Genomic DNA, 25610 nt, shown 5'->3' on the forward strand with positions numbered 1-25610 from the left:
AATGGAGCAGGCGCGTTGCCCCCACCTAAACTTCAGTCCAGGCGCCAAGCAGCAAGTCGAGTCACCCGTCAAGATGGCCGTGATAACGGCCGACATTATGGCCGACACTGAGGCCGGGCGTAACACCACGTCTGACCAGGTAAGGAGCAGAGCCTCGGTGCAGTCTGAGCAGCGATGAGGTGCGGCGGTTTCCAGAGTCGCGCCGGTGCAGGCAGGTCACACCGACCAGCGCGTCAGTCAGAGCATGCACAGCGCTCGCTGCGAGTTCAATGCCGCTTGACGGGCTCAAACGAGCGGAGCGCCCGACGCGGCTGGCAGCTGGCCGAGGAAGGCAGGCAAGCGAGCTAGTCAGGCCGGGGGAGGGGGAAGGTGATTCTCGCCGACAGGGCAATCCGCCCAAAGGAGCAGTGCAGCAGCGAAGGTGGTCACTCGGCAGCGCCGTCTGGGGGGAGGGGCCCACACATCTAGGCCCAGAAGCCGCGTCCTATCCCAGCCGGATCAGCCCAGGAGCATGGAACAGCAGCAGAGCAGGAGGTGCTGCCCGCGGAATGCTGGGCAGGTATCTTCTTCCACAAGAGCGCCAGGCGAGAGCCGGTAACACCGGAGCGTGTCTCTCCAGCTGGCAAGCCGATCGCGCTACTTGCAGGGCAGTTTGGCTGGTCAGGATATGCTGCAGGATGGTCTTTGGGCTCGACCAGGCGGGAGCCCCACTACAGTGCGGCCATCTTGGTCTGGCGCCACCTAGCGCCCCTTGCGCATTTTGATATTCCTGGTGGTCATACCCACGTATCTGAGACCGCAGGGACAAGTAATCAAGTAGATGACATTACTTGAATTACAATTAGTGTGACCTCTAAGATGCCATTCTTTTCCCTCTTCTAAGTTTAAAACTTTAGTTGTTGTCGTGAGGTGGCAAACGCTGCACCCCCCACATGGGAAATGGCCCGTTACAGGTGGTAGGCCCCATACATTCAATACAGTCTGTTCGTGTGTTGTCTGATCAATTCTGGGTCGAGTATGTACGAGAGAGTCACGCAAACTTCTTTCTCGTTTATAAGAAAATAGCGGTTTTTGCCATTTTTGACCATTGCTTGTTAGAATGTGCCAATGCTTCCCAATGCAGCGACTCACAGCATTAGAAATATTGCTGTAAGTGGTTACACAGGTGAGTGGGATTTCAGTGTCAGTCTCTTTGTTATGATCTTCCAATAGAGCCTCCCTGTTGTTGTTTCTCGCTCTCTTTCGACTTTTTTGCAATATTTTCTTTGGGTAGCCTCTCTGTAATAGCTTAGTGGTTAGGTCTTCTGCTTGGGTATTGAAGTCACTGAGACTACTATAATTTCTACGAACTCGTAGATATTGGCCGAAGGGTAAATTTTCCCGTAACGGGCGCGGATGGAAACTGGAGAAGTGTAGAAGGTTATTTTTACTGGTAGGTTTGTAGTAAGTTTTACTCGTTAGATGGTCACCTTCCCTAGTGAAAGTGACATCCAGGAAGACAATGGAATTGGGGTCATATTGATGAGTGAATCTGAGGTGAGGATCGCAGGTGTTCACCCAATCAAAAAAGGCTAGAAGGCTATCCTCAGATCCTTTCCAAATTAAAAGCACATCATCAATGTACCTCTGCCACAGGATAACATTGAGAGCGTAAGGATTGGTAGTGGTCAGGATATGCGTCTTCTCAAAGTTGTAAACATACAACCCTGCAATACTTGGGGCAAAAGTACTGCCCATCGAAGTACCAGTCTTCTGCAGATAGATGGTATCTTGATATTGGTAAAAAATTGCGTTTAAGAGCTAAAGTAGCGCAATCAATGACAAAAGTCTTGGAGGTGGTATATGTCCAAGTGGTCTGCTCGAGGACATCGGCCAGGACCTTCAAGGTAGCATCCTGCGGGATGCAGGTGTATAAACTTTCAATGTCTAGGGAGACCAAGTAGCATGGTTCCTCTGGTAGCTGGACATTGAGTAACATTGAAAGAAGGCTTTTGGTATCCTTGATATAGGTACTGGTGGATTGTACCAAAGGCTTGAAAAAGAAATCGCAATATTTAGAGAGTGGCTCCAGCTGGGAACCGATCCCCGACACTATCGGTCTTCCCGGAGGTGGAACCCGATTTTTATGGGTTTTGGGAAGCGTGTAAAAATAAGGGACTTTCTCCTCTGAGTTGGTCAGGAAATCAGCTTCCTGTTTGCTGATATAGCCATCCCTTTCCGCTGTCATAACCAATTCCAATATTTCGTCTTTCAGGAAAGGGGAGGGGTCCTGTTGGAGGATGGTATAACTGGTAGTGTCACCCAGGAGTCGTCTGCATTCCTGGTCATTGGCAGCGGCATCCTGGATGACAATGCCACCCCCCTTGTCAGCACTCTTGATGACAATTTCTGTGTTCTTCTGTAAGGATTGAATGGCTTTATACTCCCCTGCTTTGAGGTTCTTAAAGGGAGTAGGTTCTGTCAGAGCCTCAACTTCGAGGAACACTGCTTGCTCAAAAGCTATTATGTCAGCAGGCACTAAATGGGTAGGTGGGGTAAAAGTAGACTTTTTCTTGAAGGTTGTGTCACTTATTGGAACATGATTGGTTGTAGGGTCGTGTTGCTCAAAGAATGTGTTCAACCTGAGTTTTCTAAAGAACTCACCTAGTTCACATTTTAATTTAAAGCGGTCTAGACGAGGAGTAGGTATAAAACCCAAACCCTTTTCTAAGACAGCGGTCTCATCCGGATTCAGGACAATTTTCGATAAGTTTGTTATTAGGGTTTTTGGTTGCTGGGTCCCGCTCTCTGATCCTGGGTTTTGCTCCGCGTGTTGTCCCCTACGGATTCTGTTGGTCCCCAGTGTACTTGATTCCCTCCTCTCCTCTTCCCCCTGCCTCTCCGGCCAAAACCTAAAAAAGGCTGGGGATACATGTTCTGCTGAAAATGTTGAGGTGGTGGAGCAAAATGTGGGTTCCAACCAAACTGAGGTGGGAATGGAGGTTGGTTGAAGGGGTTCGGTTGATAATCACCCTGTCCTTGTTGTGGATAAGGAAACCAATGTGGATTGTACTGATTCTGATTCTGTCTGCCTCTGCCTCTGCCACGTTGTCTATTCCCTCTGCTACCAGTACTTGAATTACTGGAGTCTGAATCATCAGAGGTATTAGGATCGTAATTTGTACGGTCAGGTGGAGTATAGTCTTGACTGGCATAGGGGTAGGTTTTGTAATATGACCATCTTTTCAGATCTTTTTGGAACTTCACTACCTTAGATTGTGTAAGGTTTTCTTTATATTCATTGAGTTCCTTATTAAACTCCTCAAGTTTCTTTTTGAAACCTGTGATTGTTGTCTTAATATGGGTTTATGTAGCCTGTATGTCAATTAAGAGGGCTTCTGACAATCGCATTGCAGTTTTTATAATTAAAATAGCCCAATCATGCGTGCAATGCCAGGCGATTTGCGCCCATTCTTTCCTGAACACACTGTCCTCTAAGAATATCGGAGGGGCATTAGTAACTAATAAGCCCTTGGGGGCCATTTTATTAGTAAGGTATTCTTTCATCATTGTTCCGTGTAGGATGGCCCTAATCCGACTCTTCTTCTGCTCACCCAACTTGTCCCAATCAGAAGTTTGTGATATAGCCTGGGCTACCAAGGGATCGGCGAACAGTGAAGGGTCACTTAGTTTGGCATCTGCCTCCTCTCTGGAGTACGACAGGCCTGATGCTTCCATAGTAAAGGTGTAAACGATGCACTTTCAGATGGATGTTTTATTAAAAAATTCTCTAGACTCTCGCAGCTGCACGCTGCTGAATCAAAACAACCAACAAGAGAGAAAGGGTCAAAAAGCCACTCTTGTACCCCTTACAAACGATATATATACCAATCAACGTAAGAGTGTCAACAAAACTAAAGTAAAAAGCAAAGATAAAAGACAAGAAAGGTTCAAGGTGTCATAAGTTTACTAGCACCAAAATAGATACCAAGTTAGTATGGAGGTGAAATACACGTGCTCAGTGTAAGCTAAAAGGACCCTCAGGCCCCAACTCAGAGTTGGTAGCCAGTTGTCTTCATTGGGTCCCAGGTAGTAGAAAAGAAATCAGAATTGGTGATTAGGGTGAATTAAAAAGAGTATGGACTACTCCTCCAACTGAAACAATTCTTTTTAATGAGAGGGTAGTTCTAACTCCGTTAAAACCAGTGAAACAAAGCGGACTGATAAGTGGTTGTGTTAATTTGAACCATAAAGTCCTAATAATAGAAAAAGAATGGTCAACATGTTTCTGCTAGCAAGCCAAAGATCAGCTTAGCATTCGTCAGGACCAAAAATGAAATTCTCACTCCATGGTAGGCACACGCTAAGGCGTCCGACCTTATGGGGTGGGAAAAGAAACTATTACAACCTTATCTGTAAAAGTTCATGTAGGGATTTCTTCCTGTGGCCTCTCCGCATTATGGGAGACCAGGAAATATGAAATGTAGAAATCAAAACAAACATATGTAATTTATAATTATGGGTATTTAGACATTATATAATTGTAAACACTTCTAGACACGTGTATACATGCTGTATAACCTCACAATTTTATCTTCTGTAATTGCAAAACTGTCCATTAACAAATAGATGAATGCTATAGACTGTAGCAATATTCATGGCATAATATTCCAGCCCCACTCATAGTCTGCCTTAAACTGGTGTGTAAAAATATTTTGTACACGTTGTTTGGCAGCCAAATACATCCTAGTATAGAAAGTGCTCGTTAGGAATTACTAGCAGTTAAAAACACCTTTAAAAAAACGGAAGGATCAAAAGGTCCGATCGCACTCAGAGAAAAAAGCACTCACAGTTTATTTATTTATTTATTTATTTATTTATTTATTCATATATTTACATTTCCAATACTGCCAAGGCACTTTCTGGTGTCTTCATGTGTCACAGTTTCAAATACAGATTGTCCTTTTACAGGAGTTAGTTGCAGTAGATCTCCAAAAACTATGACATGGTTCCCTCCAAATAAAACATCATAGTCAGTTTTAAGTATCTGCTGCATTCTTAAATGTACAAAAGCAAGCATTAAATTGGATACCATGCTTACCTCATCAATAATAAGAAGTTTCATTTCTTTAAAAACTCTTGAAACTTCATAACAAGCATCTCCAGATAGCTTGTGATATTGTAATTTGTTTTCATGTTCAACTGGCAGCATTAATAAACGATGTAAAGTAATACCTTTAATATTATGTGCTGCCAATCCAGTTGGAGCTGTCACAACACACGACAATGGTGACTGAGTTTTTTGCTGTAGATATGCAGTAATTCCTTTTATAAGAAAACTTTTCCCTGTACCAGCTTCTCCACTTACATATAGTCGAATAGGTTGAAATGACATACATGAGCATTCTTTTTTCTCATGACGAAAACCATGCTCAATGTGCTCTGTCACTTCCACATATATTTGTCTTTGCTCAAGATTAAATTCCTTCTCCAATTCTTCTAAGTTTATTATATCCTCTTGAGCTTGCTCCATTGCTCTTTCCACCTCATCCATGGCAGTGGCTGCTTCATTTCGGATAATTGGTTCTCCCAGTGGATCCTGACTCAATGATGCTGAACTTTGTGTATCTTGTGAACTTTCTCTAGCAATCTCCGCTGCAATTGTTGCTTCTTGCTCTATTTCGTCGTTCAACATTTTCAGATAATTACTAAAAGCAGGACATTCTATACTACTTTTAGATGCGTTAAAAGAATCTTCATAACTTATAAACTCTCCAAGTAGTTGCTCTTCAGTACGCCATGGTTTAAAGAGTTGCAAAAGAGCTAAATAGTAAAATTCTCTTTTGTCTGGATTTTCGCAACTCAGTTTTCGGTGATTAATCAAATGTCCTTTTGTTTGTTTCACCAGACATCCTTCCTGTCCAATTACAGCGTACATACCTTTTTCAACATTCTCTCTAACATTCCTTTTAAAAGTGTATTTTTCAAGAACTTCATACAGACAAATATTTTCTAGCAGAGTACTTCTATTTGGATAGTATGTATCCAACATATTTGTTTTCAAAATGTCTGTACTGTTTGGTTCTTTCTGTGCTAAATATTCAATTTCTTGCACGGTTTTGAAAACACGGTTTCGTGTTCCTGCTAGACCTAAACTCACCCACAGGATACTTCGAGATTTCGCATAAAGACTTGCTGATGATAATCGATCATAGCATTCATATGCTCCAATTTCTCGATGTGATAACATCTTCAAACTATATGTATACAATTTCTTGCTTAGGCTCTTTTCATGAGAAATATCTTCCCACATCTCCTTCAGTTCCGTCTTTTCAGATTTTGTGATGTAAGACGTTACATATCGAGCCACAGCAATAGAGTTGCCGCAACATATTGTATATCCATGTTAGCATTCCACATGGACAAAATGACAGGGTTGTAGTCATTTATATATTTGGACTCTTCTCCTCTTCTTAAATTATAAGTATTTTTGGGTGATCTTCTAGTGATGTTATGTCGCAAAGATGACATCAAATTATTCACTCTTCCTTTTGAAAGCACTGGTCGTGCAAATCCAAAACAACATTTTGTATAGAACTTATCCTTTGTTTTGAATTTTTGCAGACAATATTTCCCACAACGATGTCTTTGAAACCGTAACACTTTTCCTCTTAAGTCTTTATCACTTGTACTGTTAGGTATGTCACAAGTGGCATATTCCTCAATAAAAGAGAGTACAGTTTCATCGGAGTCTTTTCCAAATTTGGGAGCATCCTTGATCCATAGTAACATATGAATATGTGGAGCACCTCTAGCTTGATACTCTTTTCTCCAGAAGAAATCCAATACTTCACCAAGCGGTGGATTCTTCTTGTTTGTAAGAAACAACATCATTGCTTCAAATCGATGATTAAAATATCGGCAAACATTAACCGGATCCAACGAACACAATTCTCCTTGTGTCTTGTAGTTTATATTTTCAATATTTACATTCGCCTCTCGAAGATATTCAAGGAAATCTTCGCAGGCGTACTCTGCACAGCTTAGAGTTACAAACCATGTTGGTGCTCCCAAGTTTCGTAGCATGCATTTTAAATCTCCATGACGACGGTACCGATATTCATTAGTACCACGCTGACATGCCATTAAATTAATTAGATGAGAATCCAAAACACTATCTTTCTGTTGCACTTTATCCATGAAATCCTTTGCTGAAACATTATGCAGATGCACTCCTCTTTTTAAGACATGGTTTACTGCATAAGAAAGACCAGATAAGTCACTCTCAAAGAGAAGATGAAACAAATATGGAATACATTGACGAAATCTGGGATCTTCTGCATATAACCTTGTAGTCCGGTACTCAGAAGCAGGAATCTGCATAGGTCGATCATCATATCGCGCACCTTCACCTGTTGGGAATAAGTGTGGGAAACAACGACCTTCCAAACTTTTTTCCCACACACCAATAGGACTTCCTTCTGCTTTTTTCATCTGAAATAACTCAATTGCATTCCCCATTGCTTCTTTGGAATGCAGTGGATGAACACTGTAATGTTCATAAATTTCTTCACTTCTGGACATGTCAACTTTTTCAATTTGTCCAATAGAGAAATCATTATTCTCTTCATCACTTACATCTTCTTGTTCTACATACACATTTTTATAGTATTTATTATTTTTAACTAAATACAACGTTGCCTTCTTCACTTTCCTAACATCCACTAAATCTTGCCAGATTTTCTTACTCTTTGTAGGTACACCATTAACTAGAATAACAAGAGGTTCCTCTTCTACATTTTCAATACCAATTGTCTCTATATTTTTTTTTAAATCAAGTGGCAAATATACAACTCTACCCTTTAATCCTCTTTGTAAATCTGTAGGATTTAATTTCCCAGTCTTAGGCTCCATACGAACAATAGCCTGAAAAGGATGTACACATTGAATCAAAATAGTCTCATAAGTATTTAAATCCTTCAGTTCCGATGGAATATTTATCAACTCAAGATTATTATGAACAGCTCTAGCAGGCATTTTATTTTCATTCAATTTATTATAACAATATTTACAAATACGTTGTTCAAAACCCAAACCAAATAGTTTTCTACCAGCAAATAAGTCGCAAACTCTCTCCACTTCACTTTTTAAATATAAATCAACTAACCTAGTTTGACTTTTGTAATGAATGCGTCGACAACACACACAAGTTAAATTTGGTTTTTCACCTGCAATGACGTTACATTTTGTTATTTCCTGTTCAAATTCTTCAGTATTAAAGTGTCCAACATTTTCTAACACATTTCCTTCTATAACTATATCAGTTTCTACATTCTCTTCATCTCGACCAAAATAACTTACCTCAATTTCTGCACAAATACTCTTCACATCTAATACACACCAATGCAAAAGAGCACTATTTAACTCTTTAAGTTTAAGTGCTGGACTTTTTGCATAATACATATTTCTGACTAATTTTCTCATTTTGGTATGATGCACTGCTAATATCCTAAAGTGATGAAAGACACTTTGGCATATATTTTTTGAAAGACAAGCCAAAGAATGTCCTTGCAAACCCACTTTTTCTCTCACTCTGCAACGATCTAATTCTTGCAACAGTACAAATTTTTTTTTGAAACTTTCCTTAGTGTACTTACGTAAGAAATTGCGAAAGAAATCAATTGAATACTGTCGCACACTGCAAATACTGCTACAATTCCAACTATAAACAGGAGCATGAACACGTCCCTGTAAAACTTCTCCACCTATTTCCCCTTCTGTATTTCTGACCTCAATTTTCTCTTTCTCAATAGGACAGCCATCCTTCACTTCATACGCTCGACCACTGGTGTCAACTGCATGCAACAAATCGTTACTTTGAAAGTAACTCTCTTCATTAAAAAATGGCTCAGAATTTGAAGTATGAATCCATCTACCAGAAAAGATTTTACAAAAATTAGTTCTATTTATGTGTATCTTCCCTTTACTCTTAGCTTTTAAAACTCTGATTGCCTTATTTAGTGTATTTATTCTTTTAAGCACTAAAATAAACAATTTTTTTTTCGTCTCGAACGCATCATCCACAACTTCCTCTATATATTTTTTTTTCTTATAAAAAGCAGATTTCCTTTTTGAAACTTTTTCCTTTTGTAATAAATTCATAACAACTCTCTTTTGAAACATATGTTTCCTTATTTCCGCAAACTGATTTGTACGTCTTTTACTGTACATATTTTCCTCACCACTCTTTTCCAACACAGTTTTCTTTTTTCGTCCATTTCTCCTTGTAGATCCTGAAAACTGTTTTTCCTTTGCAACATTATCCAATTGACTTTTCCTCTGACACAATTTTTTTTTAAATTCCTTACTGCTCTTACCAGGAGCACTCTTGTTTTTCTCCGTCCTTTGTTGATTACGTAAATCTTGTCCCTCTTTTCTCTTCAAATGGTATGTCTTTTTATACAGCTTTCTTTTTTCATTTCTCGTCGGCATACTGATTGATGTTTCTGATATTAATGATAACCTGTTTGGAAAAAATTTAAAAATATTATAGACCCCTACTACCATATACCATACAAATTATAACCAATGCTTGATTTTATAACTTGAATAAAGAAAAAGAAACAGTCTCTGGTCAGAGTAGAAAATCCTATAGTGAATATTGTTTCTAAATTTGTGACACTCCATATCTATGTTATCCTTACACATGTATTCTATGAATGTAATTTTTGAGACATATAAGTACTATTCTAACTTTCAAGCATTGTCGATGTTCCTAATGCTTTTTATTTGTATAACTTTAATCTTTTATCCACCTTATCACAACTTTTACTGTCATTCTTAAAAAAGAGAATACTGATTAACGGTACAACAATAATATTTTTTAAAAAAATGTATTTAATCAAAAATAATTTTATTCATTTAATAATTCATATTCCAGAATCACATTTAGCATAATTTCATCTGATATTTCACTACTATTTTGCTCTTCCAAATTCTCTTCTTCCACCATATCTAAGTATGCACTATCAAAAGTGCTGTCCAAAAAGTCCTCATTTTCAGTTGAAATTTCATCCTCAAATACTCCTTCAATTAATTCTTCTAGGACTTCTTTTGCCATTTCAAAATTGATATTCTCATTTTTACAGTAATCTTCCATGTTTTTATTAATTTTCTATCTTCTTTCTCCTTTTAAAAAAATAGAAAGACTAATTTATATATTTTTTATTATTAGTTAACCAATGTTACCTTGACTAATCTTTTAACTACATACACTTTCATACTTTTAAAGACATTAACTACATTGATTATTATAAGACCTTCCTCTTTATTTTTCTAAAAAACAGATACTTTCATCCTAGTCATTAACAGTTTCCTATTTAATTATTTTAATTAAAATTGTGCTATAAAAACACATTTCACTGTGAAATTTGCTTTCTGCATTTCGTGCTGTAGAACTATTTATACACTTTCTAATTTTATTGTAGAGATCTATTTTCTAACTTCACCACTATAAACTGTGATTCAAACTGTATGCAAACTGAAGGAATAACTCACAACATACCAATTAAACATTCACTAAACCGATTGCTACTTCCCACAGAGGCAGTTGCTTTTACCTTTAAGAGCATACTCATCATGTAAATTTCATCTAATGTAAAACATTTCATCATAGTCATTAAAAACCACAATGAGCCGCAACTCGTGGAGGCAATTATAGTGCGACAGGGAGACGAGGAGGGGAAGATCTTTGCTGGAGGGACCTAAAAACCAGGATACAGATAATTTGTAGTAAATACATAATTTAATTATTTAAATGAATTTTACAGTGTGCACTACATTCCAAAATGCGATGCTGTGTACACTGAATTTTTTTTTATTAATTAAAATATATACTTTCCTACATTTATCTATATACCATATTTTAGATCTCTCTACCCTACACCTCACCCTCCCTCCCTCCCTGCCCTACCATTACTCCCTCAATGGCATCCGACTGACCTCATCATAATACACCTGTGCAAATGCATATAATAGAATGCAAATACATAGTACTGTCACAAAAATGCATCCGAAATGTCCATCACGCCAACAGCCATGTCATAATATACCTCTATAATTTCTCAAAAATTACTGTACACAAATGATACAGCATAAAGTTGAAAGATAATGATGACTTAGCAAAAATTAACCAAGGTAAACAGCAAACTCTTACAGTCAAAGAATAGATGAACCCAAACTGTATACAAAATAACACATGAACCCGCCCATCAAAAGATTGTAACAATTAACAATAAAACCGTATTTCAAAATACATATGTACTACAAGCATATTCAGACATGTTGAAAGTACAAATTAAAACCCTCATGTATAAGAGAAGCAGAGTTAATTTAAAAAAAAAAAACATGCATATTATGATAATCTTTTCCAAAATAAGTTATCATTTTAAATTTATCAACTCACCTGTAAAAAAGGATTTTCTGTTTCTATACTCTCACGTTCAACCTCTGGTTGTTGCTTTTCAGCACCAAACACTCTTTAAAAAAAATACACAACTGAATTTTAGTTAACATAATACACACATATGTATTACACAACATACACCCATTTTACCAAATATCATGCCTACCATATACATTCCCTAATTTTCTATCCAATATATATCGTAAAGCCTAAGTTTAAGGGGCCTTATTTATGAAATCCTTGCGCCACCGGTGCGTCACTTTTTCCCATGTTAAAAGTGACGCACCAGCGGCGCAAGGCCTTCATAAATGAGGCCCAAGATGTCTTTGTGAACCACATCTATTTAGCAAATTTTTCCCCCTACAATTTTTTTTAAATCAATCATTATATACAATATAATCTACCATACATTACCAGGATACTACATGCAATATTTTTGATATGCACTACTACACAACCTTTCGTAATACATATACATTATGTGCAGGGAGTTTTTTAACATAATGGCGCTCAACACTTTCTGAATTCCCCCAAATTGGGCATATTATCAAGGGAGTTTATCTCCACTTTTTTGCCTTCAAGTGCCAACAAAACAAAGATAAAATTATCTCCCTATTACATAGCTGTCGCTAACACCAGTTAGCGACAGCTAGTAGCAGATAGCAACCATCTAGTGCGCCACTTTGCATGTCAGTAATAATTATCACTAATGATATCCTAAAGTGGGCGTGGCAAGATGATAGCAACTGGAAACAGTCACTAACATCACTATCGCCTATTACCAATTTTGAAGATATTCGCGCTAAGCGTGAATATCTCCAAAAGCTAACATCTGCCCTGAGCAGTTTTTAGTCATGTTATCCAATGGGACCTAGATAACATAGCTAAGAGCATTAGCTCGGTATAGCATGAATATCGCTAACTTTTTAACAATATGCATGCATTGCAGCCGTTTTTTATACCATTTATTATAAATAGCTGCTGAACGTCTCTCAACATTCCATTCGGAGGAAATAAGGAAGTGTTGCCGCCATTTTGTTAATACGACTGCATATATTCTACCGAACAAACGGTGAGAACATGGAAAGAGAAAAAGGTACAGATTATCTAAGCGAGTACGTTCTCTCAGGGAGTGCACTATAGACCCTGAACGCCAGAACAACATTTTTTTTTCTGAAAAAAGTTACGGGGTGCGCGCACTCGATCGCGCAACCCTATTTACAAGACTGTGATTCACATGCTTTTTTTTTTTTTGTGTCCTCATATTCGCCCTTGGTAACCATGTAGTGACGAAGAAGTATTGAAGATGACTGAGGCACTGGCCCAGATAAACTGGGGGGGATTTAAATGGTACCTAAGAGCGTATCCCACAATGCCACGCCTCCCAATTTTGTCCTCATCCAATGGTACCGACAGGGTTGGTGAACTGCTATGTACAACCCATTTTATAGCCAGAGTCGCATATATAGGGTATGTAAAGCAAAAATAAAAGGGATCAAAAGAACAAATGATCCATCCAAGCAGCACAATCATAGGACTTGGGGAAAAAAAAAAACCCTCAATGTTCTGGCCTATAGTTACCAGTTCAAAAGTAGCCAAAATCTCCTTTTGTGTTGGTTGCCTCCTCTAGCCAGATCTAGTTTGGACATCTGTAAAATCGCTGCTCGCCAATCTGTATAGAGAGGAGGAGTCTTATCTTTCCAGCGTTTACAAATTTCTCTTCTGGCTAATAAACAACTATAAAAGACCAGCTTTTTACTTATACCTTCAATCCCAGGTATAACACCAAAGAAAACTAACGTGGGGCAGGGACTAACTTGTAGATCGATTGCTAATGAAAGGGAAACACAAATTTCATTCCAAAAAGATGTTATATAGGGACACTTGAAGAACATGTGTGTATCTGATGCTGCTACTAAACCACATCTGGGGCATCCGACCTGAGCATTATTGGAGAACTTTGATAAACGTAGTGGAGAGTAATACGCTCTATGCAGTGTCAACAAATGGTTCCGACGAAGCCAAAAAGGTTTTACAATCTCCCCTAGAGCCTTAAATGATTTAAGCCACAGGCCCTCTACATCGGTATTAGGTATATATGTTTCCCAAAGGGAGTGGGGTAGCAGGAATTCGCCATCAATCTCATCATAAAGTTATACCAAAATGTTATTTCTTTTTTAAATGGGGGTTTGTCCATCAGATAGGATACTAGATTGTGATCGGCACCTAGTTTATACCTACCCCTTCCTAGGCTGTAAGCTTGGGACCAACTCTGGATTTGAAGATATTTAAAACGTGAAAAGCGAGTTCCTATTATTGAGCTCAAGGTCTCCCATGGAAGTAATACTCCATCAACAAACAGGTCCCCCCATGCCGAGATCCCGGCCTCTCTAACTGGGAGGGCTAAACTGTCCAAAAGCCAAGATGGGGCACCTGGCGAGTCCCATAACGGGGCCCGACTCTGATAATAATCCAAATTAAGTGTGCGTCTTAAGTTTGTCCATGTTCTAGCTAAGTCCCTCAGCACCTTTAACTTGACCTTCTTAAAGTATTTTGGGTCCCCAAATTTTAGCAAAAAGTTTGTTGGCCCAATTTTTTCCCCTTTGAGAAGTGCTACGAATAATTTTCCGCTGCCTATGTTATTAGGGGTCTTTAAAAGCATCCTAATATGAGAAAATTGGAAAGCCCAGCCGTATATCTGGAGGTCTGGTGCTGCGAGGCCTCCTTTTTCTCTACGCCGTCTGATCTTCTTCCAGGATAACCTGGGCGTACGGCTATTCCAAATGAATCTATTTAGTTCCGTTTGAAGTTTGGCAGTTGAGGATGGATCAAAAAAAAGAGGGATAGTGTTAAACAAAAACATAATCTTGGGTAAAATGGTCATTTTGACCAAATTAGATCTACCTATCAGGGAAATAGGAAGAGCTGACCATGATCTCAACAACCTTCGGGCTTCCTTAGCCACACGGGCAAAATTTAACGGTGCGATCTTATTAATATCCGTATAGATATTTAACCCGAGATATCTAAGGGTGGCACTCGGCTGTACTCCTGCAACCGGAGCAGATTGATTCCAAACCATAATGTCGGTTTTTGATGCATTCACTTCATAACCAGATATTGCCCCGAACTCTTGTGCAATAGATATAACCGTAGGGAAGGCTGAACTTAACTCAGATGAAAAGCTAAGAACATCGTCCGCGTATAGTGCGACTTTCCGCTCCCAACCTTCAAAAATAAAAGGTTTTATATTAATATTGTCCCGAATTAGTTGAGCGAAAGGCTCGATATATAGATCAAATAAAAGTGGTGAGAGGGGACACCCTTGACGGGTTCCTCGTGTAATATCGAATGGCTCCGTAAGCTCCCCGTTAACCAGTAATAAAGCAGAAGGATTTTTATATAGTAGCTTTACTGCTCGTCTAAAATTGTCTCCCAGGTTGAACTTTTTTAACACTTCTTCTCAATACACCCAGTTTACCCTGTCAAAGGCTTTGGTGGCATCAAGAGTGAAAACTGCTAAAGGGAGTGATGCTGAAATGGCCATATCTATTGCACCGATGAGGTCATACGTCAGTTCGTGCAATTGCCTCTCCTTCACAAAACCTTTCTGGTCCATATGCAAGATGTTATTTACTACACCACCCAATCTATTCGCAAGTACGGCTGCAAAGATTTTATAATCCGTACTAAGAATTGAAATTGGTCTATATGACCCACAATTGGATGCGGGTTTGCCAGGCTTTAAAATCAGGGTTATGGAAGCCCTGTCCCAAGATGCAGGAGGTAGCGCACCTTCTAATAAGATGTTATTAAACAGATTTGTTAAGTAGGGAAGAATAGTTGGACATATTACTTTGTATATTTCCGAGGGTAACCCATCTGGTCCTGCTGCTTTGCCTTTTTTACTTTTCGAGATGGCAAAGCTAACTTCCTCCGATGTAATAGGGCCATCTAAAATTCCCATTTGTTCAAGGTCCAGAACCGGTAAAACGATCCTGGATAACCAGTCCCTTGCTTGAGTGGGTTGTACGTCAGTGTCTTCTTGATAAATCTCATTAAAGAAACTTCTAAAAGCGCCACTAATTCCCTCATCTGTGGAGAATAATATACCGTCTTTACTAATGGAACTGATATTATTTCGGGCCCTATCCGTCTTTGACTTCCAGGCAAGCAATTTACTGGCACCTTCCCCATATTCGAAGTGGGCCAGTCTACTAGCCTCTCATCTTTCTAAGACCCGTGCACTCAAAACTGAGGAAAGATCTCCCTTTAGGACTGTTAATTTCTCTTGCATCCCATCAGGTGTGGACCCTATTGAGGCTGGATTCGTGATAATCTCTTCTTGAAGATTTGCTATCTCAAATTCAAGAGAGGCAACTGCTTCCCTATAGGTCTTATTTTTATATGCTGAAATATTGGTTAGATAGCCCCTTAGAGTTGCTTTAAATGCGTCCCATATTACTCCAGGTGGCGCAGACCCCTGGTTAAACTCCCAAAAGAATTTAACTTCATGGTTTAATGCCTCAGAGATGTCCGAAGAGGAAAGTGTTGATCTGTCGAACGACCAGTATTTTAACGCGGGCCTGGATGGAACCTCAAGCTCAAGCAAGATAGCAGTATGGTCTGAGAGATGGAAAGGTAAATGAGCAATTGATTTTACGTATTTAACTAAAGATTGATTAATCAGAATAAAGTCTATCCGAGACTGGTGATGACATTTATAATTTTTAAAAGTGACCCCCTTTTGGGACCCATGTAGAGTCCTCCATATATCGATATAGTTCAATGTTTTCATATTATTTATTAAAAACGTCCTAGTCTTGGATAAAGTTATAGCCCTGTTAGTGGATGACTTATCTAATAGTGGATCTAGAACTATATTAAAGTCACCTGCTAGGATGACCGGCTCTGAAAATGCATATAGTTCTGTGAAAAGAGATGTCAATACAGATGGATCGTCTTGGTTTGGACCATAGTAACCTACTATGGTGAATGGTGAACCCGAAATAATAACAGAAGCTATTGCCCATCGACCATATGGGTCTACCTGTTTAGCGACTAGCCTAGCCTTGATAGATTTTTTAAAAAGAATGGCCACCCCCCTAATATGTGAGGTTTGAGATGTTATCACTCCAAAATCTATCCATCTATTCTTACTCAAGAGGCTTTGCATTTCTGTTTCTGCAAGATGTGTCTCCTGGAGCACTAATACCTGAGCGGCCGAGTCACGTAGATATTGCATGATGTTATTTCTTCTCGGTGAAGTACGAAGACCGTTAGTGTTCCAGGACAAAATACGTATATTATGCATTACAGCGAAAGAAAAAATATCACATAGCTCAAAGAGCAATACTGCCAAACTCCAAAGAGACAACTATACATTGATCGACTCCTTTCATTTTTTTGAATGTGCTGTGAAGGACGTTTAAGAGGACTTTTTTTGCTTTTCACCACCCCCCTAACCGCCCACCCACCCCATGCCCCCCACCCACGGGAAACCCCCACACAATCTATCTGGAAACCCAGAGAGATAGCACTCCGCTGTGGACCCCTGCGAATATCAACCTTCTGCAAATTATGGGAGGAAATAGAGAAGAGGAAAAGAAACAAGGACGGGAAAGAAAAAGAACCTAAATGAGATTACAAAGGTACTATGATTTCCTAAACTGAAGCCTACATGTGAGAATATATCGCCTAGTCTAACAGGATTAAACAGGAAGAATATATATATATTCTTTGTTATTTTATATATGTATACCTTTTTTTTTTTTAGTCCTTTATTATTATTTATATATATATATATTTTTTTTTTTTGTAACTCTTTTCCACCCCCTTTTTTTTGTATATTTTTTTTTCTCCTTTATGTTGTTTATTAAACACCTGCCCGCCACCTATTATTCAATACTAAAAAGAAAAAACTCGTACATCTTCTATGTGCCTAGCTGCAGGATATCATCCTTCTAGCAAATTTCTAGGAAATTATTGACCTAGGCTAAAGAACCCAGGCCTAGAAACAATTATTAGAGCTAGTTGTGAATTTGTGGATTTGTCACGAAACTAGAATGTAGTAAGAGAACCTAAGGGAAAAACATATAGAGGAAAAGGGACAATCCTACTTAGCTGACTCTGACCCCCTGCCCATACTCAGCAAAAAATCATCAGCAGCCTGTACTGATCTTATGTTATGCATAGTGTTCTTGTACATAACTCTTAATGCCGCAGGAAAGACTAACTGAGCGACGGCCCCTTGACTCCTGAAAGCTTCCAACCTTTTGCCAAGCTCCCATTGTCTATCAAGCGTGACTCTCGAGAGGTCAGATCTGATCTGAAAATTGAACCCCTTGGCGGTTACCACTTTCTGTTTCAATGCGATATTCAGAATAGTTTCTTTAAGGGAGTATGTAAGAAAATTAACCAAAACCTTCCTAGGTTTTGGTCTCTGAGAGTTTCTCCGAAATGGCTCTCTATGAATGCGCTGAATATCCGTAGCTATTTCTTGCTCTGACATATCGAGCCTTAGGGCCTCTTTCAAAAGAGAAACAATAAATTGCTTGATGTCCGAACCCTCTTTCTCCTCCGGTATATTCAAAATTCGGAGATTATTTCTGCGAGCGTGATTTTCTAAAGTCTCCAGCCTATCGGACAGGCTCTGGTTCTCTTGTCTAAGGTTCCTTAGCTCTGCATTTGTGGCGCTTAAGTTAATATTAACCTCTGTAACAGAATCTTCAAGAGTTTCTGTCCTGGTGGTGAGAGCACCAAGTTTGCTGTCCAATGCCTGACAATAGCATCGGATATCGGCTTGATTTGATGCTGAGGTCTCAAATACCTTTTTAATATCTGCGGCCAGGGTTGTAAACATTGCCTGAAAAGAGGCCTGCAGCGTGGAAACCAGATCTGAGTTCAGAGCCTGAGCCTGAGTAGTATCATCGGGTAAACTAGAATCTCCCCTGCCACTAGTAGAGGAAGTTGAACCTGGTTCTTGGAGGGCAGTCTGTAGGCTGAGGCCAGATAGTATACTCAGTGGTGCTGGAGGAAATAGGGGTGCCAGTGGTGCGTGCATTTCCAGAGAAGGCACAGACTGCTCCAAATTAATGACTGTTTGGTGATCTGGTGGATTCAATTGACCTGCTCCTCCTCTCATAGGGGAAAATGGATGGTCCGAATGGCAGACCTTATCTTTCTTACGATTGTCACTATTGTTGAGGTTATTATTCACAGTGATGCTGTCTACAGTAGATTCAGCAGTGGCGGAAGTGCTGATTTCCTTTAAACCCTCAGTAACTTCCAAAAAGGGATCAGGAGTGGGGACATTCATTCCTGCCGATTCCTCTATAGGAGGCCCTTCCACTTGTTTAGCGGCCATCTGCAGATCTGGTATAATATCCCCTACCTCCTGGTTCAATAAGGGGGAGCAAGAATTATTTGCGAAAAACACCACTTGAGGAATCACTTTAAAGTAGGAGCGCAATGAGGGGGTTATTTTTGAGGTAGTAACAACATTCTTTGATTTATTTTTTGTAGACTTAGGGGTATAGGCGCGCTTTGCCTTTACCTGACCAGTGAGATATGTTGGCAACTTTATTTTGTTCGTACCCTCATCAATATCAGCAATATCATCAGCAATATCAGCAGTAGCGGTATTGATTTTAGGAGTAGTATGAGGAATTATACCTTCTGTGCTCAAAATCTCCTTTCCAATGCTAACGGAAGCTGCCGCTGCACTCAGATCACTAGAGTTTAGAGGTGACCCCACTCTAGGAAGCTTATTTTTGCTTTTATTTTTAAGATCAGTTTTGAGAGAAAACGCCTTATTAGTAGCTTTTACACCATCCACTGCGTGTTTCCCTCTCATGCGCCCTCTCACTTTCCCCTTTCCTCTGCCTTCCTGGTAAGTCCCCTCAGTGCACACTGATATGCCCACAGGATTCAAAGAGACAGACTCTTCCCCACTGCTCCCTTCAGCGCTATTACTGCTGTTACCGCCGACTTGCTTCTTGCTCCGATGTCTGCGATGTCTTCGCTGACATCGCTGCTGAGCTAGGGGCCGCTTCTCCAGAATCTCTCCCTCCTCACGCTGCTCTAACTGCACCTGTACCGGTGCCTGTGCTTTAGACTTTGAAGCTACCGCCTGTGCTTTGGCCTTTGAAACTAGAGCTGCAGCCACGCCATGCTCCCCCAGTACAATACCTCGTGTGCGGCGACCCCTCCTGAGCTCCAGGGCGGCCCGCGACCAGATCCACACACACGCTGAAGGATGCGGGTGCTCTACTGCTGGCTGGCTCACTGCCGCGAGGCGCCGTGGTTCCTTCTCTTGCCTGCCGGATGAAAACAAGACTTCGTTCGAAAACGCAGATGTCTCCGTGAGCACCGCCGCCGCCGTGCACTCTGCTGCTGCTGCGGGCTCCGAGATTGTCTCCTCCCCTAAGCACATGGGAGGCGAAGGTATGGCGATATGGCAGAGAGATGCCGCTACCGAGGAAAATACCAATTAGAAAGCACTCTCAAAAGTTAAAAAGTAAGTGAGAGTTACAGTGTTGCACTACGGCTTGACAGGGAGACATATGTAATCAAGTTTTGAAAATGATTCTATCCTCCGGTTAAAGAAACTGCAGGAGTCCGAAGGCGGAGTACTGCCGCGGCTCAGCCGGCCGCCGCCATGTTTCCCCGATCCCCGATTCACATGCTTTATAAGTAAAATTTAATGCTGGACATGCAGACGACACTTGAAGATCGTTTCAGATCTTTAAGTTTACTTATTTTGCCTATTATTTAAAATTTCAAAAATATACAGTTTATAGAATTTTCATTTGCTGTTTAAAATCTGTTAACATTAGAATCAGTGCAAATCAGAAAGTATTGGCCGCCATTTTGTAACTGCGAGTGAATATATTGTACTGATCAAAGGGTTAGAACATGAAAAGGACAAAAGGTACAGATTATGTAACCCAGTACGTTTTCTCAGGAAGTCCAGTATAGACCCTGAACATGAATGAAACTTTTTTTTCTCCGTAAAAAGTTACGTGGTGAGCGCATTGGATCGCTGAATATCGCTAACTTTTTAACAATATGCATGCATTGCAGCCGTTTTTTATACCATTTATTATAATTAGCTGCTGAACGTCTCTCAACATTCCATTCGGAGGAAATAAGGAAGTGTTGCCGCCATTTTGTTAATACGACTGCATATATTCTACCGAACAAACGGTGAGAACATGGAAAGAGAAAAAGGTACAGATTATCTAAGCGAGTACGTTTTCTCAGGGAGTGCACTATAGACCCTGAACGCCAGAACAACATTTTTTTTTTCTGAAAAAAGTTACGGGGTGCGCGCACTCGATCACGCAACCCTATTTACAAGACTGTGATTCACATGCTTTATAAGTAAAATTTAATGCTGGAAATGCAGACGACACCTGAAGATCGTTTCAGATCTTTAAGTTTACTTATTTTGCCTATTATTTAAAATTACAAAAATATACAGTTTATACAGTTAACATTAGAATCAGTGCAAATCAGAAAGTATTGGCCGCCATTTTGTAACTGCGAGTGAATATATTGTACTGATCAAAGGGTTAGAACATGAAAAGGACAAAAGGTACAGATTATGTAACCCAGTACGTTTTCTCAGGAAGTCCAGTATAGACCCTGAACGTGAATGAAACTTTTTTTTTCTCCGTAAAAAGTTACGTGGTGCGCGCATTGGATCGCGCACCCCTATTTACAAGACTGTGGACTATTACCTTTTCTCACAGATTATTAGCTGCACATATTAAATACACCATAATTTACTTATTTCACTAATCTTTATCAAACTTCAACTAACAGTTCCGCTAACACTGTAACAATATTCTCATACGTTAGTTTGTGAAAAAAATAAAAACTATTCCATGCTAAATGTAACTCTCTTTAAAGGTTTTCCGTTCCGTAACTACACTACACTCACCTAACATCATTTCATTGCGTCACTTCTCCACTAGTCATAAGTACACAGAGCCTTATTTATGAAGCCCTTGCGCCGCCGGTGTGTCACTTTTAACATAGGAAAAAGTAACGCATCTATGGTGCGAAATTTTCATAAATGAGGCCCACAGTGTCAAAAATATCAATGCCGCACATAATTGTTCACATCCAGGCACTACCAATTGCATAACTTGTTTAACATGAAGCGCTGTAATGTTGCATGTGTCTTCAAAGGTACACCGGTATCTCCTATAATGCCTAATTTTACCATAACACTCAGCAGTAATTATTTATTTTCAAGCAATATTAATTACTATGACTTTTTAATAAACGACAAGCTTTAGTCTGAAATAGTCATTCTGCAAATGTTTCTCTGTAAAAATGAACTTCACCCACCCACGCATGGGAACCTTCATGTTTGCATCTGGCCGCAAAATACGGCCTTGAACTCAAAGTTCCATCCCAAGACTTGAACAACAGCCTTATTGTCCCAAAATCAAGCTACCCGAGCATCTGTTCACGAACATATCTCATTCACTTAGCTAACAGTCGCAGAAAACTGCATATCTTATTAAATAGTGACCTTCCTTTACAATTTTCTAAGGTGACTCTCATAATCTTTAACGCTCCTCCACTTCCCAGCTGCACTATTTTTTTTGCAACTACTAACCAATGGTTTGGTGCTTTTTTTGCACCAAATCATTTAAAGGCATTCTGCTGCTCTCACTCCATACTCTCTGATCTATGTTTCTGGACATCCTCATCTATTACCAGCAGCTGTAACCTTTGTATTCCTATTTTCTTTATTACAAAATGGATGTCCGTCCTGCCTTCGGAAACGAGCTGGAACACTTAGAACTATTTCGCCACAGGATGCTTGACCAGTATGGCATTCTGCCACTCACGACTTTGAGTGCATCATATGGATTATCGTTTCGATTTACCTATTTCACCTGTGTGCTGCCTGTATTTCATTGCCTGAGCTGTGATTTCATGTGGGCCCTAGACTTATGTCTCTGCAACTCAGTACCTCCTGTAGTGAATTACAATCATCTCATGAATCCGTTACTTGATCATGAACAACTTTGTTCCGACGGAGGGATTATGGCCTTTGCAGCGATACATGGAGTTCTGGGTCATTGGAATATATTCGCAGCGGTGCAAGATTTCTTGGCACACAGCTACATTGAAAATTCACCGAGTTCTCCTATGATGCTACTAGAGGCTCCGGTGATTAATGACCATGTATGTTCATTTCCTCTTTTCAATTGGATGGCTGACTTGTTTTCGGATGATAACAATGACTTTCTTTTAGAAGCAGTTGCCACTTACTTTGCCTATTCAATGGAAGGATAGCTGTTCTGCAAACCATTGACATCTTGACTGTTTTTTCCCTTCCTAATTTTTCTTATTTTTTTTTCTTATTATATTTTATATAAACTGACCTATTGGCTTTACTAACAGTGGACATTGTAATTTCCTGCTGCTGTGAATTTTTTAAGTTATGTGGAGTTAATTTTTTTTCCACACCTCCTCGATTTTGTTCAAAACATTTCATGATGCTCTAATTTCAACAAATCACTACCTTATGTTATCTTATCTGATTTAAAATATTCTCGAACCAAGGCTGCGTAAAATATGGTTAAAAGTGCCCTGAGAAATGTGTATAGTTACAATGACTTTTTATATGATTTTATATGGTTTATCACCATTCTCCCTTTCTACTCCTTATTTCCGCCTCACACACATGTGCTGCTTTTAATTTATGCCTATTGAAAGATTTTTGATTCATTACTAAAAAGTTTATGATTACCCTGATATTACCCTTGCTTATCAACCTGTATGAGACATTGTGTACTGAAACCTTTCAAAAAATTATATCAATACAATAGTTGTTCTGAGTACTGATTTTCGAATGTCCCTGCACATAACATACATGCACCTCGAGCCAAATTCTCCCTTTTGGCGCGTTTTTCATTTCCTTTCACAATACCATACAACAAGCTTGTTACTGCTTCGTATACTGAAAACTAACTGTTAATGAAGTGATGTTTAACCATTACTATTTTCATATATGATTACTGAACTTAAAATCAAAACACACCTTCTTGCATGCAATATAATTAAATATATTTCATTGCGGGGCTGTACAATGTTTTTTAAACAATATTCATTTTGCTTCATACTACATTTCCATCATTTGTGTTCTATGAACTAGTAACTATACCCACTATTTTCTTTAGATTATGTTTACTTGTATTAAATAAAAAACTTTCTCTCAAAACACTGCATCATTGAATAAAAATTTGAAATATATACGTTCCCTCTTTTAACCCATATTCACAACTGAAATAATTTATACTAAAACTGTATTCATGTGTTTCACGTAATCTCAGCTGCACTCAATTCATGTTTTCTTATGTCAACCTGAATTTTTCATACTTCAACCCGCTGGCCTGCGACGGTCAGTCAACCCTTTCTTTACGAGTTGTGAACCATAGCATCAATCGTACCTCTGGCAATCAAAATTATTTATTACTGTAACAAAACTCCGCCGCAGTTGTGCTTCACTCAGAGTATTAATCACTGCTCCCTCGCTTCCACAGAGCACACGCTATATCCTATTTCAATACTTATCACCCTTTCATCTCGACTATAACAACTGTGTCTGCCTGCAGAACAAACTTCCTTAGCTCAGACTGAACGCACACACACACACATACACACACTAACATAACACAAAGCAACTAATATAGAAAGCAGGAGTGAGATGAAAATGGAGTCACACTGTGGTACACAGAAACCTCTATATACATTTGCTGTTCTACATCAATTTATAAAAGGCATATACTCCACGAACCTGTCTACAACCTCATGGTCACAATTTTTCATTTGATTGTTCTGGGACACCTCTCCTTCTCACCCCACCCCCACCACTGCATCCCTCGGCCGCAAACCACACTGTAATTTTTTCCTCAAACTTAAAATTTAAAATACCTAAAGCATTACCACTTTTTTTCGACAACATCACATTTAATCAACTATTTTTCTCTCTACCTGCATTATCTGTACTCTACCAATTCCTTTTTTTTTTAACTGTAACCAACTTTACAAATTATGTGCAAACGCTCCCAAATGTTTATTAACTTCTGTCTATTTCATTACATTTCATTTTCTATTTATTCAGTTTTCCACAAATACATTCAAAACTATAATTCAGACTTGAAAGAAAGTGAAGAAACGGCGCACAACCCCCATTAACTTATCAGAACTTCAGCCCCTCCCCCCCTCTGACGTCTGCTGTGGAAGCCCAAGATAACACACATCCCAGATACACACAGAGCCGCACCTGAACGTTTCACATCTCTATAAAGAACCATTTCAATATTAATTAGGCCTTGCACTTGTTTTACCCATTGTAACAGCCCCTCCACCTTTACTCTATCTACTGATTACACGTTCATGTCCCCCTACAAAAAAATCATTTTTTATCGTCCTTCCCCCCCAAAATTTCGTTGCAGATCTGTCTCTAAGTAACATTTAATTCATAGACCTAACAGTAGCTCATAACTTAAAAACATGACTGAACTCCACTATCCTTAATCAAATTAATTAATCGTAATTTTAAACTAATAATTACAAAGAAACAATGTTCCAAAACATTGATGTAATAAAATGGAACATTAGTTGAAAACATATCAAACTGTATCAAAGTCAAAAATGTGCTTCCTTAGACACAGTAACTCACATAATCAAATATAGTGATCAAACCACATTTAACGGTACATCATAAAACAAACAGTTATACACTCACCTTTACCAATGCTTTATCAGATGTAGAACAATGATAGTTGTAAAACGTTAGCCGTTTGACGGAGCACTCAATAATACTTCTATCACTGCAACCAAAGAATAATGCCATAGATTTTCTGTCAATACACACTCATATATGTCTCTTCAACCAATCATATTTGTTCCCGCACAATTTCATATTCAAATTAACATTTCAGTTGGTTATCCTTTCAATATTTTCAAAGTCACATAACGGTCACCCTTCACCCTCTGCCTTCTCTGGCTGTTACCATGGTAACAGCTCAATCTGCACCTGGCTGAAGCCACAGGTCAAAAGTTCATATCTCAACGTTCTAAATCCAAGCAAAAAGGATAATTTCCCTCCAAACACACCTGCCTATCCACTCTTGTT

The sequence above is a fragment of the Lissotriton helveticus genome, chromosome 4_1 (genome assembly GCF_964261635.1).
Source record: "Lissotriton helveticus chromosome 4_1, aLisHel1.1, whole genome shotgun sequence".
Taxonomy (NCBI): domain Eukaryota; kingdom Metazoa; phylum Chordata; class Amphibia; order Caudata; family Salamandridae; genus Lissotriton; species Lissotriton helveticus.